The sequence below is a fragment of the Silurus aristotelis genome, assembly GCF_946808225.1.
Source record: "Silurus aristotelis genome assembly, chromosome: 17".
Classification (NCBI taxonomy): Eukaryota; Metazoa; Chordata; class Actinopteri; order Siluriformes; family Siluridae; genus Silurus; species Silurus aristotelis.
In genome coordinates this window covers 12,038,807-12,054,534 of record NC_139590.1, presented here as the reverse complement: position 1 = coordinate 12,054,534, position 15,728 = coordinate 12,038,807, and positions in this window count along the sequence as shown.

Genomic DNA, 15,728 nt, shown 5'->3' with positions numbered 1-15,728 from the left:
TCACTTCAGCAGCTGCCAAGAGGGCACAAAACATCAAAAGCGCATAACTCTCGCCCAGCTCTTTAATTACTAACTTAGACACACTAGCACATACACACTCACACTGTGTTCATATTCCCAGTTTATCCAGTCTCTAAATATGTATTCCTGGCACAAAGTCTAAAGGCTAGCTTTCATACACACTACACATGGAGTTGAATTTTGCTTTTTCTGGCAGTTATCTCTGTCTTTTCTCCTTCCCAGTTCCAACTGAACTCTGTTCAATTATAAATCAACACTGTTACTTTTATCTTTATTTTCATTGCTAATTTCATTGCTTTTTTTCTATGCCAGCACCAGTAAAGACAAGATGACTCCATTCATGTGCATTCATATGCACCACCTATGGTGTTTAATACCTCAATATATAGGTATGTACTCGACATGTATGGATGTTAAAGCTGATTTAACATTTAAGTGTACATTCATATGTGTGTCGATTACAGAAAAAAACACGTATTGCACGTGCATAATATGTGAACACAGTAAAAATTAGTGTAAGTGCTTTTCAGCATGCTCTTTTCTGTTCACTTTTCTAGAAATACTAATACTGAGTAAGACCCCTCTTTTTTGCTCCTTAAACAGCCTCAGTTATTCATGGAATGGATTCCACAAGATGTTGGAAAAATTCCTTCTAGATTCTGGTAAATGTTTACCTGACTATCACATAATCACGAAAAAATAACTGTCAGCTGCTTATCCAGGTGACACATTCAGACAAATTTGATTTCATCAGACCAGGTGTTTTTCCTCTCATCATTTAGACGTCCAGTTGTGTAGTAGGTCTGTGCATGTGAGACTGTAATATCAGATTTATCAGATTCAATCAGTTGTTATAGCCTAACGAGTGGGACATAATATTAGTCAACCATCCACCATCTGTTTTAAATTTAAACTTGGAAATAAACTGAAAGGTTAAGTTGTTAAAACAAATACAGCCAATGTTTAATCAAAATGAATGAATAAATAAATAAATAAATAAATAAATAAATAAATAAATAAATAAATAAATAAATAAATAAATAAATAATAAAACATCTTATATATGTATACTCCTGGTCTTTGTTTAAATATAATACATTTTGTGATATTGACCATTTTAACAGCTTTGCATCTAAGCTGTGTGTATAAGCTGTGCATATAAGCTTCTATGTAATCATATCTTCAGATGACACTAATTTATTTGATCTAAAACTTATCATACGGTTCTACACAAACTTGTGTAGTACATAGGAGTTTAAGTGCACAATGCCATTAAAGCAAAAGGGAAGGAATTAATTATAAATAAATTATATCACAAGGAAAGATAGATGAGTGGAGAAAAGCCAAAGCTGTAAAAAATCAAGATGTAAGCTGGGTTGAACGACAGCAGCAGACACAGGACCTGTGATCAGCATATTGTTCAGAGGTTCAATTACACTAAAATACTTAAACATTTTCTATCCACATTGTGTGTGTGTGTGTGTGTGTGTGTGTGTCGGGGATCACCCACATCCCTTATTACCACTTGCAGCCCTCAATCTTCCACAAAGCCGTGTGTGCCAGCACATGACAATGACATACAGCAGGAAAGCCACCCAGAAGGAACATGAGCTCACACCTCAGTTACAGTTGCCACCAACAGCTACAGGAGAGGAATAAATAAATAAATAGAGCAGTCACAGCAATCAACATTACAGAAGGGTCTAAGATAAGGAAAGAACAATTGTGCCTAAGATTACGCCTATTAAGAAAATGTTTTGTTTGCTTTTCCAGAACAGCCCATTTTCTTGTTCTATTTAGTCAGTCATTGCAAGGGGGTTGAATTGACTTCTGGTGCAGAAAAAGGCCCCAATTTGTGCCACCTGTTCCCAGCCTCCCGGAGGAGAGAGGCCTAGCAAACATCAAAATATACCTCCTTTGTTCCATTTGGGTTTAATTCCAATCCAATCAGCCTCATTATAACATCTGCGAGACCAAAAAGGCAAGCTGTATTTTACAGCATGTCCGGATATGATGTATTCCAAAGAGTGGAGTGTGGTTCTGACCCCCCCAACCTTGCCCCTCCACAATCTTGGCCCCAACAAAGTCCCCCCCCCCCCCCCCCCCAACCTCTATGGTACCCTGCTGCTCTCTTGCAGATGGTGCCCTGATGCCCATGCTGTTGCTCCCTTGCGTTCTTTCTTTCTTTTTAATAATTGACAAAAGAAGTTTTAAAAGTCAAGATATTTTTCTGAACTAATGCAGATAAACTTTCAATGCATATCTGAAACAAAATAAAATACAAAATAAAATTTCAAAAAGCTTGTTTCCTGACTAATTCTTAACAATTTAATCAAAGTGACAAAAACAGATGACGTGACCCATAGCAGCCCCCCTCCCTTTACCTCAGGCCCAGGCCATGTCAACCTTAAATGAGTTCCATTAACCAAGTCCTGTCATGACTAAAAACCGGCTGTCATTTGATCAGAAAGCAAACAGGAACCGTAATTAACAAAAAGGCAGGAAGGTGTCATAGCTAGGTCATTGAATCCTGGTTTTTGATTAGAGCTACGGTATGCTTAATGGGTCTAGCTTGGTTAAACTGACATGCCTATAGTCATGCTACCTCTAACAGATCTTGGGATAAGATGAAGTGCTTTTTCTCATCTATTGGGCATTGCCATGATAATGGGCTGGGGCTTGGAAGCAGCAATAGTAAAAAATGCAACAGAGAACAGGATTGTTAATTTTTCCTGCTTTAAATAACCCAATACACTGGTATGATTTTTCCTATCTACATTTTCTTGCACATTTGCAATGGTGAATAAAAATTTGGACCTACATTTTTAAAGGGCATTGGAAAGAACACCAGAGAGGAAAAAATCATGAGCTGGACTCGATTGGCATACATCACAGCCAACCTTCAGTCTTTGCAGCAAAAAAAAAAAAAAATTATCCTATTTAATTCTTTCTGCTGCTTAATCCAATAGACCAACCTCAAATAGTGCTGGCCCACATCTCAGTTCAGTCATGACCTCAAATCTGCTCAATAAAATGCTTGCCACCCATTCAGCTGTGATATTAATATGCCAGCCTTTCTTTGGTTCTCTATGCGGTGGGGCTATCAATGAGGGGGGGGAGGGATAAAGGCCCATTTGGGAGAACATAAACACTACAGTGCCTGTGCCTAGCCATGGTATGGCTGAGCCGCGAAGAGCCAAAACCTTCCCTGTCTTTAAATGCATTGATTACTGTGTGGATCAGTGAGTGTTTGTAGCACCACCCTGCCACCCAAACCGACGGCAGGCGAACATGCTCGTCATCTCACTGCTGCCTGCCTTGGTGGTCTCTAGTGCAAGCTATATTTTTCCCTCATCTTTCTCTTTCCCATTTCTTTCTTTTTTTTTATAGCAAACAGAAAATTGTTCCTAATTCGCTGCTGCTAGAGGGGGGTAATTTGCGGCTTTTGGCAGAGCATTGTAAGCCCCAAATTTGAAAAAGCTGTTGTGGGGAAGTTGTTTTTTATGGGTGTGCACCATGGGTTTCGACAGCAGGACAGACAAAATCCAATCACTTTAATGCATCAAGGGGAAAAAATACAATTAAGGAGAGGAAGCACTTGAATATCAACAGTAGAGATGATGAAATACTTGTCTAACACAGTTAACTCTGATGTTTTGCATGCAGCTCCAGAACACAGGTTCTATAGCAATCCTTTATCTGCTATCTTTTAAAATGTATTTAAGTTGAAAGAAAATTTGAAACTGACCAGACAGAATTGCTGGCTAAATTGATTCTAGCTTAGGTAAAGTGTAAATAGAGAACAGAGTGCAAAAAAGATTTGGACAAACAAATGTTAACAGACTACAGACAAATCTAATGTAATCACAAATCTGTCTGTTTTGAAAGTTCTATACGTTTTGTAACATTCTGTATTTTCTTGCTCTAGCTGATCCCTAGATTTTATTTCTGTATCTCTTCTCTATTTTTTACAATTTATTTTTCTATCAATGTAATTCCCATGTATCACTCGATTTCCTTCCCATGCATTAATCTATTTTCTCCTTGCTCAGGATATTGCTGAAGTGTTTTGGTTTCTCTAACTGCAGCGTGGTTTTTCGCTTCCATGATGCTGCGTCAGTACCTCGGGTGTTTAAACACTTAAAGAAGGTTTAAGGATCGGTAATACATTAAGTTCGCATCACCCGAGGGCAATGTAAAAACTACCCTCAGAGTGAAATGAAGTCAATAAATAAAATGAGGCCTTGTCAGATGTCTGGAACAGCTTTAGAGGATGTGAACAACAGGGAAAGCCACTGTGTTGAAATTAGCACAACTTAGCTGGGAGGGTGTCTGCTGCAGGACTCGGAGACATTCGAGCAGTTGTTATGTGCCAGTAACTAATGACAGTGGGGTGTGCTGCAGCTAGAGCCAAAAGTAGCAGAGTGTTTGAGTTTTAATAAGCCATTTCGTTGAATGACACAATACAGTTGCTATTTGAAATGGGAACACCATCACAGATTGTGTTGGTCTCTGTGCCCACTTCCACTGGTGGTCTCCAAGTGTGCTGGAGCTTATGAGGAATGGAAAACAGCTATTGAGTCATAAATTAGGAAATGAAAACTATTGCCAGTGTATTAACTGCACAATCATTCAAGCGCATGAATACATTTTCCATACATTTTGCTTGCACCACTGATAAGAAACTCTTTGTTGTATGTTATAGCCCTTCAAACATCTGCTGTAGGATAACAACTATACAGTAAAGCTAGAGCGCTATCAAATTTAGACCCCTGGGCCAAAGTGGCCCTCAGATAAACCCACAACACAAACAGTGACACCGCTTTAGTCAGTCTCTTTTATGGATACAGCAGTGTTGCGCTAGGTGGGGGGCAGGTCTTGGCTTACTCCAAAGCTCTGGTGATTGATGGGACCCCTGGAGGACATTGCAGGTGTTGCACAGGCCAAACACTATCACATGCCAAGTCAAGCCAGTGTTGTTCTTCCCTCAATGAGATGGATGGAGATGAACATTCCGCAAGTTCACATGAAAGCGAGCAAGCTAAAGGCTGTGCATATCGGCCGTAACACTGGACCAGACTGCTAACCTGCCCAGCTGGAGAGAGCTACACAGGGGTGAAAGTGCACCTCTTATCTGATTGTCAGTATCATCGAATAGGTCTAGAGGTCACCTGAAGGGGTGGACACCGGAGCAAGGTCAAATATGTGTAGAAAGTGGAAGAGTTAATATATCACTTTTTTCAGTGTTGTGAAAATAGTGTTCTAGGATCTAGGAATTTGGAGCTGAGGTATACATTTTACTCTGGAAATATGCTATATTTGCAGTTGCATTATCCTGTATTATTTGTCACCTTGATAAAAAATTACTCTTTTGTTTAACAAAATTAACATTTACAGCAGTTTATAAACATGACCATCCTAATTTACAATTCTTTTGCTTGTTTGAAATTCACATCTAGTATGCTTACTTTGGACTACTGTACATCTTGCAATGCCCATTTCTTAAGTCTCAGGGAAACTGAACAAGTTGCTCGAAGTCACAAGAGGTATTAAAGTTTTCAACTCCTTCCAGGCTATGTGTAGGTTACAGAGTAACCACTTCCTCCATATTTTAACTCTCCTGTTCCTTTTAGTACAATCCTCCCTTCTGCTCTTTATCTTTCTCTGTGACACTTAGTGAGCCCCAGTCTGCACCTGAACCATACTTTTCTTCTAATATAAGTGGGGGCCTGTCTCACAGCTCGACCTCCGGACCTCCATAAAGTGGCCTGCCTCGTGTTATCTCAGCATGCCTCATGACAAGTGTAAAGGGACTGCTCTGAGGGCATGCCAAGGTCTTGCTCGCTGTAAAAGTGAGAGCAGAACAGTGATAGGAAAATAAAGACTTCTGCACGTGAAAACACCTAAGGAGCATTTGATCCTGGTGGACGTGTGCTGTTCCAGGAGGACATGCTCAGTATATTTCCTCGCTCCGGTGCACTATGTTCTCGGTTAAGCTGCAATCCGAAGTTATAAACAATGAACACAGGCATGGTGCACACAAGGATGACAGGTGCCAAGACTTGGACTAAGGAAAAAAAAGATGATGAAATATTAGTGTATGTATGTGTGTGTGTGTGTGTGTGTGTGTGTGTTATAATATATTGGTGATGGATATGTAGGAAGACATTTATTTGAACGGTGTCAATTTATAATAATGTATACTATGGGGTAACTTAGTGAAAGCATTTTAAAAACAGTAAAAAGGAAATGCTTTTAAAGGAGAAAAAAACTGAAAACAGTAAAAAAAAAAAAAAATAAAAAAAATAAAACCAATCAATATTCGATGTGACCACCCAGTTCCCCTTAGATACATTGTCATACAGTTTTATTGGGAAATTGGTTGACTAGTTGATTGTTTCCAGCAACTTGGAGAACTTCAAACTAGCGCTTCTGCATAATTTGGTTCCCACATGCTTCTGACTTTGCAAGTAAAATCTCTCACAGCCTTGATGATGTCAACCTCACATTCACACGATGTCCATTTGTACTGAACCAATATTTCAGATGAAAAAAACATGTACATATTATTGTTGGTAATGCTTTACAATGAAACTGAGACTTTGTTTAATTGCCAATTTTAAATAACATATTTATTCACCTGGGTGGGAATGGAAAAATGCAGGTAATGCTTAAGGAGACGTTGTGGAGCACGCCTGGTGAGTTCATATATACACAAAGCTGTAAAGAACAGAAATTTATGTGGCGAAGAGAGAAGAGCGAAAGTGAAGAAAGAGGGAGGTCAACTGCAAAAAGAGCGATGAAGAGTTTTACTGCTGAGGAAAAAGGGGGTTTAAGCTGCATGGAATGGGAGACAGCGAATGTTTGGACAGAAGAGGGGGAAAGCCACGCTAATTTATATTCCACTAATTTGAACCAGCACACCCCTTGCACCTGAGACGCATTCCACCAAGCTTAAACGTGGGAGGTTGAAGAAGAGAAGAAGGATCTCTGACTCTCTCTTAGTCTCTCTTTCTATGTGTGCATATTTGTAATTATGTGTAAAGTGTGTTAGAGAGTACAAGTGTGTGTGAGTGTGTGTGTATGTGTGTGTGTGTGTGTATGTGTGTGTATGTGTGTGTGTGTGAGTATGTGTGTGTGTGTGTGAGTGTGTGTGTGGGATCTAAGATTATGTGTGTACATATGTCCCCATGTATGTGTGAGGTGTGAGCACGTGTGTAAAGGTCAGAGGAGAGTAAGGGTCACTGTCAATGCTGCCTTTGTTAATGTTTTTTAATGCCACACATGGAACGGGGTGTTAGGGACTTAGTCGTCGTGACAGTCCCACGTAATCGTCAGAGCAGGACCACCCTGTCTGTCACACAAACACAGCTACGCTTGTCAGTATGAAATGTAAAAACGTGTCATCGGCACTGCTGTCATGTTTCTAAAGCTAGGAGCAGATGGGCATCATGCTACAACTTGCCATAATTTAAACGATCAAGATTGCTCTCAGTGAAGTCATACAGCCTGAAATAATAATCAGTATGAGCCTATTACCCTAAATGGCAGCTACCCACCCATGATAATCTTTCTGAGGGATGTAATGTATACTGTTACTGTGAATATATATATATATATATATAAATTTGTATATATATATATATATATATATATATATATATATATATATATATATATATATATATATATATATATATATATATAAAATTGCAAATACCGAATTAAATATAAGAAAATATTTTATGGCCAATAGATTGTTTTTGTTTAACATTTTAAATAGTATAAACAAAATTAACAGTTTAGTTGAAATATAACTACAGTAGGCATTCAGAGACCAGTTATCAGAATTTCACAAAGTGACAGAGTTTATGACTTTTTTGCTTGCAGGAGAGACAGAAATACCTTATAGTTAGATACAACTTATAATGAATATACTGTAGGGTATACTGTAAAATTCATTCAGTTGACAGTTGGACTTCTTAATATTATTATTACTTTTGTAAATATTGAACATTCAGTGCTTCATAAATACAAAATTACAAAATGTCTTTTTTTTATGACTTATAAATACAATTAAAAGTATAATGCAAGTTCTATTCTGATACGAGTTTACATAAAAAGCATATATGTCTTATTTTATACAGTATGATTCAGAGAGTCTTTTGTTGCCTAAACTGGAAAAGTTTGTACATTTTGTCCAGTTCTGAATGTAGAGTAAATATAATAATAATAAAATTAGAGATGCTTATGCTTTTGGAGAGTAAATTGAGAAATTTGAGGGGTTTCTTTTATATATTTTTTCTAGTAAAGTCTGGTAAGAAGAAAAAGGTAAGGAGAAAAATATAATATTTTAAAATAATATTTATTATGTTTGTAGATAGATTGTAGATATTTGTAGGTAAATAAAAAATAATGGTAATTTGTTCAGTCTTTCCAACCTTTCAGATGTCTGCTATTTTGTTCAGCATGTGTACGTAAGCAAGTCGTCATTTAATTTGTTAAAAATGTGAATTCCTGGATATTTCATTCTTTAAAGGTTAACGTCTAACTTAGGCACCAAATGAATTTGATCAAAGACAGAAACTTTGTTTCAGATTTTGTTCAGTGAAAGTACAGTTGTTATGAAATGGATTGAGGATTTAAACAGGGATTGTTAATGTATGTAGCGACATACGTGTATACCATACACTGATTTGATGCGTGTATGAATTTGGTGCTTGCTGAGTTAAATGTTTCTGTTCATGTTAATTGTTAAAAACAGAAAAAATGGTTGATATATTAATTGAATCAAATTGGTCATGTAATGTTTAATTAAATGTGTTTAAATAATAAGAACATGATAACACCATTCTGTTTTACCCAATGTCTTTTTTGGAAAGAGGTTGTTGTAACAGTGGATCAGTTTAAATAGTCTGTGTTTGATATTTTCTGAGGAATGTCTCCAATAATGAAATCAGTTTCACGAACATTTTTGAGTGCTGTGATTACAAATTCTAACCTACTAAGCTTTGCTTATTATTTTTATAATCAAGCTGATTAATGATACATAACTGTAGTGGAAACCTGAGCAGGGTCTCAAAATGGACTTGCCTTATTTGGTTACAGAATAAGTGTAGTGACATCAGAGCTCTTTATATGATTTGGCAATGTGCTTCTCTGGTCATCTGTTGTCAGGCATTAAAAAAAGAACGGGAAATTCTTCTCATAAAATATTTTGGGATATGGTGTCTGTTTTTTTGTTTGTTTTGTTTAAATAGGAAGACACTTCTTGGAAATAGGTGGACTGATGAGGAAATGTTGTCTAGAGACTGAAATGGAAAAATCTAGAGATTTATTAATTATGTGCTTGAGTGCTTTTCCCAGATGGATGTGTGATTATTGTAGTAAATCAATTTCTCTGCTTTTAGGTTCAAATAGCTTGTTGGAATCTGTGGCTTTAATTTGAAAATTATGAATTTTGCTTTTGGAAAAAAAGGAATGTGGTTCAGTTTTCTTTTCCAGTTTAGTCTTAAGTCCATGTTTGGCTTGAAGGTCCTTGATGCTTGAATCAGTAGACACTGATGCTCCTAATATTCATGTTGTTTTTTATATTTAGTTTTCTTGTAGATTTTCTTTTGGTGGTGGTGGGGGGATGTACTTGAAAGTGAAATCACTGTACCTGTGTCTGAATGAGGGTGGGATTGGTACAATTGTGGGACCATGTAGGTTCATTATGAATCATTGTTAATATTGATCAACATTAATCACTGTTAATAATGTAAGCATAAGTTTGTGGTTTCTAAGTCGCTGGTTTTTAAAAAGGGAAAATAGTTATTTGTGCTATTTATATTAAATTGTTTCCCGTGGGCTCACCACCTGCAGGAGGGACCGTAAGGGACAGTGCTGTGAGGATTGGGCAGCAGTCGAAGGCGGGGGCCTGCTTAGACTGCTGCCCCCGTGACCCGAATTACGGATAAGCGAGAGAAAATTAATGAATGAATGAATGAATATTAAATTGTTCTTTTTTTTTTCAAGAACTAAAAAATAAAATGTGTGTTTATTCCAAAAGTCAATCATTCGAAACATAAGGCCAAAATAACACTCCCTCTTACATCTGATCTAAAGCAGGTAATGCATGGCAATATAACAACATTTTTTTTTTTTAATATATATATATTTTAATTAATTTTAAAAAAAAAGAAAAAAAGATGCAGGAGTTCACAAACAATCTGACAGTGTTACAATAAAGTTATTAAGAGGACAAGGGGTTGAATATTACCGAATAGATCTTTGAGCATCTGTGAAAACTAAAAAAATTAAATTAGTACCTTATGTCATGTTTAAAATACATTTAAAATAATTATATTGACCAAGTATAATTTATTCAAATGAACATACATTGAATTATACAAAAATAACCCAAACACTCTTCTTAATCTAACTTTGCCTTTTCATTGATGGCCTTTTTAAATGTGTACAAATTTATGATTGTGAAACACAACTGCATTTAGTAACACACAGTAAAGCTTTGCATGTTTCTATATTTTCATTTTTGTTTCAGACATTAGGGATTTGCATTCACTACAATCTGCTAGTAATTTCACAGACTCATACTACACTAGGTCCCTCCATGAGGTTTACAGCCTTCAATTTCCCCTTTAGATCCACTAATACCTTTCTCTTCTCTGGGCTGTGTGGACTATAAATAAATTAAATCATTAGAATCCCTGCTGCTAATGTGATGTTCTGTCATTATTAACCTATACAGCTATTAATGTTGAGGATAAATAAATTATATCACAAGAGAGATAGGGGAAGAAGCCAGGAAGCTTGGAAAGATAGATAAATGGAGAAAAGCCAAAGCTGTAAAAAAAAAAAAAATAAAGATGTAAGCTGAGTTGAAAGACAGCAGCAGACACAGGACCTGTGATCAGAATATTAGAGGTTTTTTCTCATAAAATAATTTTCTACATATTTTCTTCACTTTTCTAAATTTTCTAAATTGTATATATAGCTATATATATGGGGATATTGTAACCTAACCCTACTTTAACCTTACTGTGGTAAAGCGTGTCTTGTTCCCACAAAAAAGGGCTGTGTGACATATAAAGAGTATTATTTTTGTGCTTTTTGCAGCTTTCTTTTTCAATTCCTTTACAGGCCTTGATCGACAGCTTGATAGTCAGCACACATGAATCATTTTGAGTCTGGGGGATTGGCAGGACAATACAAACACACATACACACACACACACACACACACACACACACACACACACACACACACACACACACACACACACACACACACATGCAAACTGGTGGTTGCTAGACAGACGTTCACCCTCTTCAATTATTTTTCATTTTTTGCCCAATGTCTATTCTAAGCACCCAACTCAAAGCACTTCAAAGAGGCCACAGTATGTCTGTTTCTTCCTCATTTGTCTCACGCATATGTACAGACACACACACATACACATACACACAATTTTCCCCAGTCCCACAGTGATGGCCTGGAGACCACAACCCAAAACCATGAACATCTGCATTATGCATATGTAAAATGATTAAGTAGATAATAATCCTTTCATATTGTATTCAGTAATGTTTATCGTTCTCTTTAGGCATAGCATTAATCTAGATATGCATCTCAAGATCAGGCAATGTATGTAAACGATTTTTAAAGATCATATATCCATTTTCTTTTTTTTATAAATGAGAAAAAACACTAGCCTTGAGATACTGTACATCTAGATTATTGGTATAGTATTAGTGGAAAACCGAAACCCTGCTGCTTTGTAAATCTTCACTCTTTAAATGCACTTATTTTGCACTCCCTCCATCCCTCCCGTGTTGAATTTTTGCCTTCAAAGGGACCACACTGCAAATCAGAGGTTTGGTGTTTGGGACTGAATACTGTCTTTAGATTGTCTCTCACTGTCTCTTATTTTGTGCGCTGGAGCAGTGCTCAGGGCCTCTGTTTCTACTGTGCCGGAGCTGGAGCGTGTCAGACTGAAACAGGATTTAAGTGGAACTGTTGCTGAGTGCTGTGGGGTGGTACCGCATAGCCTCCTTCAACCCTGTGGCACTCATTAGCTCAAGGCTCCGTGAGCACATGTTTTGCGTTTCCCTTTTTGAAGTGATGTGACAAGATAATACCCCCACGCAAATGATGAAACATCAGACAATGCCTGATTTGTCTTTTAGTGCGCTTACAGATTTTTCAGATCCAGCCTTATGGCTTATTCACTTATTTTGGCAGCTTATTCATACTTATGTAGTAGGTGTGGGACAAAATGTCTTCCTGGTTTATCCCTAATATATTTCCCCACTTAGAATTCTACTTGTCTTTGATGTGGTTACTTTATTGTCTTTTGATTGACTGGAAAGTCCTGATCGAGCAACTTTTTTTGACCCAGATGATACAGACCATGAACTGTATGACTACACTCTGAACAAGCTGACATTGAATGTTAAGAAGTACGACTTGTCACTTTTCACTTCTGTCTCCAATTAATGTGGTTGGGTGTAAGATGAAGCTCTGATCCTGGCTAGAGCTATGCCGTATTATTTTAGTGTTATAGTTAGATAAAGAACCTTCTCCCAATGTGGAGAAAAGTGTGCTTACTTTGGCCTGACCCTTAGCCATTCTTAAACCGCAAGACAGGGTCCGTTACAAAAGAGCGGGGGTCTCTCTGCTGTATGTTCAAACATGGTGTATGGCCCCTGACTTCAAACGAGAGTCTCACCACACAAGCTGCACTTGTCAGTTTGCAAGGCCCGCATGATTAATCAGGCAAAGCTCTACTCAGAGCAGGGCTAAGCTCCCGTCCTGTAGTGATTTAGAGGAAAGGCTTGTTAGTCCTCACATTAGTCTCTCTTTAAGATCTCTCAAGGCCAGATTCAGGGGATGTGTGTGTGGTAGAACCGCAACAGTCTTTAAAACTAGAGTGTGCACAGCTTTTTTTTTTACTTTGTCTTCTGTTTTTTAAAATGTTGCTGCACTGCAGACATGATCCCCACAAGAACTTACAGTCTCTTGATGTGCTTTTCTGTACGATCAGGGAAACTCTTTACATGTAATTGCTTTTTGTCCATCAATGGTCTTCTTGTTTGGAATGCGTTCATCAGTTGATACCGGTATAAATATCCTTGGGCTTTTTTCCTGAGGCTTGCTGACATCTGGAAGAACGCATCTGGCTCATCTTCCAAATGGCAACCCATAAAAAGAGATAGTCTTCTTGGCTAACTGAACAAGTTATTTCCCTGTGTACCAGTTATATCCTAAGTGTCAGTACAACTGCTTTTGCATAAAGTCTATGTCGTGTGATGAATCACGGAAGTATCACAAATTCCATGGCAGTTGAATGTGTCTGTAAGAAGTTGTTGACTGTTGTGGTTTTCTTCTGGAAAGCTTTGGACCTTTTCACCTATTATATTCAACCCAGCCTTGATTGTGGAAGTTGTGAGTTTTAATTACTAAGCTTTTTGCTTTGTTTCTCACAATAGTTGTAAACCTCTCTGTTATTCCAGGTGAGATTACATGCAGCCATTTTTTTTATTCAAAACACTTCATGAGTTGGTCGATGTTTCTGCTGCTCTCAGCCTTTATAACTGTTTATTTTACTGCCTGGGTAAACAAGAATTTAATTGCCACCGATTACCAAATCAGGTTACAATGCAACTCTTTTAAAAATCAACAGCATATTGTTTCAACAGCACACCTCATAGGCTTGGCAGGGATTCTTGTACTTGGCAAAACCGAAAAGCAATAAATGAACATCGCCATTTTCCTCAGCGAGCTTTAGTCTCATAAATGTTAGCTAACGGCAGGTGTGTGTACATAAATAAGCGCTCAGTGTGCCACAGGGATCATTTTTTTGGTGTTCCCTAGGATTTACATTTCTTCTATTCACAGTTTATTGACTATTTAAAAGACACACACATGCACATACACATGGACGTGAATTTTATTACAAACGTTTAGTGAGACATGGACAAATACTATAGTTTGGGAAAATTGGTCAATTGCAAAAATAAATAAATTAATAAATAAATGAACATGATTATTGATCATTAATAAATTAATTCCAAACAAATATAAATTCAGTGTTGTGTTATTCCAATAAATATTCAATATTCAGCTGAAAGGTAAAAGTTTTAAAAACAACTTTAAGGACAAAATTTAGGACAAAGAAATGGATAATAACAGGATTATGTTCACAGTGTCAAAGACTGTATGTCAAGTTATTCAAGATGAAAAAAGTCACTATCAAGTTTTTCCATTTTTCTTTTTTCTCAGTGTGATTCACGAGTAAAGTGAACATCTGACCTTTGCATTTATATCTGCCTCCGTTCCCTTTCATGTTCTTATTGGATCCTTTCTGTTGTCATATTTACCCACAATCCTTCCTGATGTACGCATTAAAACCGTGCCAGATATTTATTTGCCCCGTCATTGTTCATTTAACTGGAAATATCAGTTAGAACTCATATTGCTTGGCCACCATTTGTCTATTCTTCTTGGCACATCTGTTGCAACCCTGCCAGACATTTCCTTCTCCAAGTCATGTCTGAAGACCGAAAGATTTGTAACAAAACTTTCCAAACTATTTTTTTTGTTGGTTTTTTTTCCCCCCTCTTTCTGTTTTGGATTGTTGTCGTGTTGTAGGATATCATGTGGAATTTGTTTGTACAGCCACAGTTTCCATTCTTCACCCAAAAATCATGGGGGTACAACATTTTGCACTCAACTGTAACTTGTGGCTTGCGCATACCAATTAAGACAACATTAGATAGAGATAATTGGTTACTGATGTATTGAATAATTTTGATTCCTTGAAATGTACTACTTTCAGTTTAAAATCTGGTCATTAATTATGTGAAAAGAGATGGAGCTGCTGATTTTTCTCTTTCATAAAGGCAGATTATTAGTCAAATAATGGAGCATAACTCCAGATGGGTGGTGCATTACCCATCCCTCCCTCCTTTTCTCTCTCTCTCTGACTTTCACTCGCTCTTACTGAGTTGGCCACTGGACACTGGTGTGTTTAAAAAGAATAACATGGTTTATAGTGAATCACCAGCAGTATGTTTTGGCTTGAGCATGTGTAGTTGCACAGGCCAGTAACAGCAACTCACTGATTTATGTTGCATGGATAAAACACAGACAGGTTACACTTTAATATATAACTTAGAGACCAACAGACCTGACATTATGCAAATCATTTTCCATGTGGAGGCCTCAGTCTCCTCCGGGTGTAGATTACAATTTACAGGTGATCGTTACCTTCATATCTATCATCACTTAATAGGTTCAGCCAAGTTATTTTTCTTCTGCTCCAAAAGTGCTTGCAGTTACTTAACTCTTGCTTCCACATATAAATTAGTTTTATGATGACACCATTTTCTTGCTAAAGAAGGAATTTTTATTGTCCAATTTGAATACTGTGATGTGTTGTGATTCACATATATGATTATGAGTCTTTTGTGTGTGTGTCAGAGCTTTTGGGGTTTGTAAAGGTATGCAGGATGTGGATGTAAATAAACATGGATGGAAGCTTCAGGGGGAAAGTGTGTGTCATTCTGTTTATTTCCTTTTGGCTTTTCAGCATTTTTTTATAACCCACAGGGACAGTGATGATAACAGAAATATGTGGAATGCATACTTGGACTGTTCTATACCAGCATGAGCACCACAAGGCCTTCGCCACATTTCAGCTGATG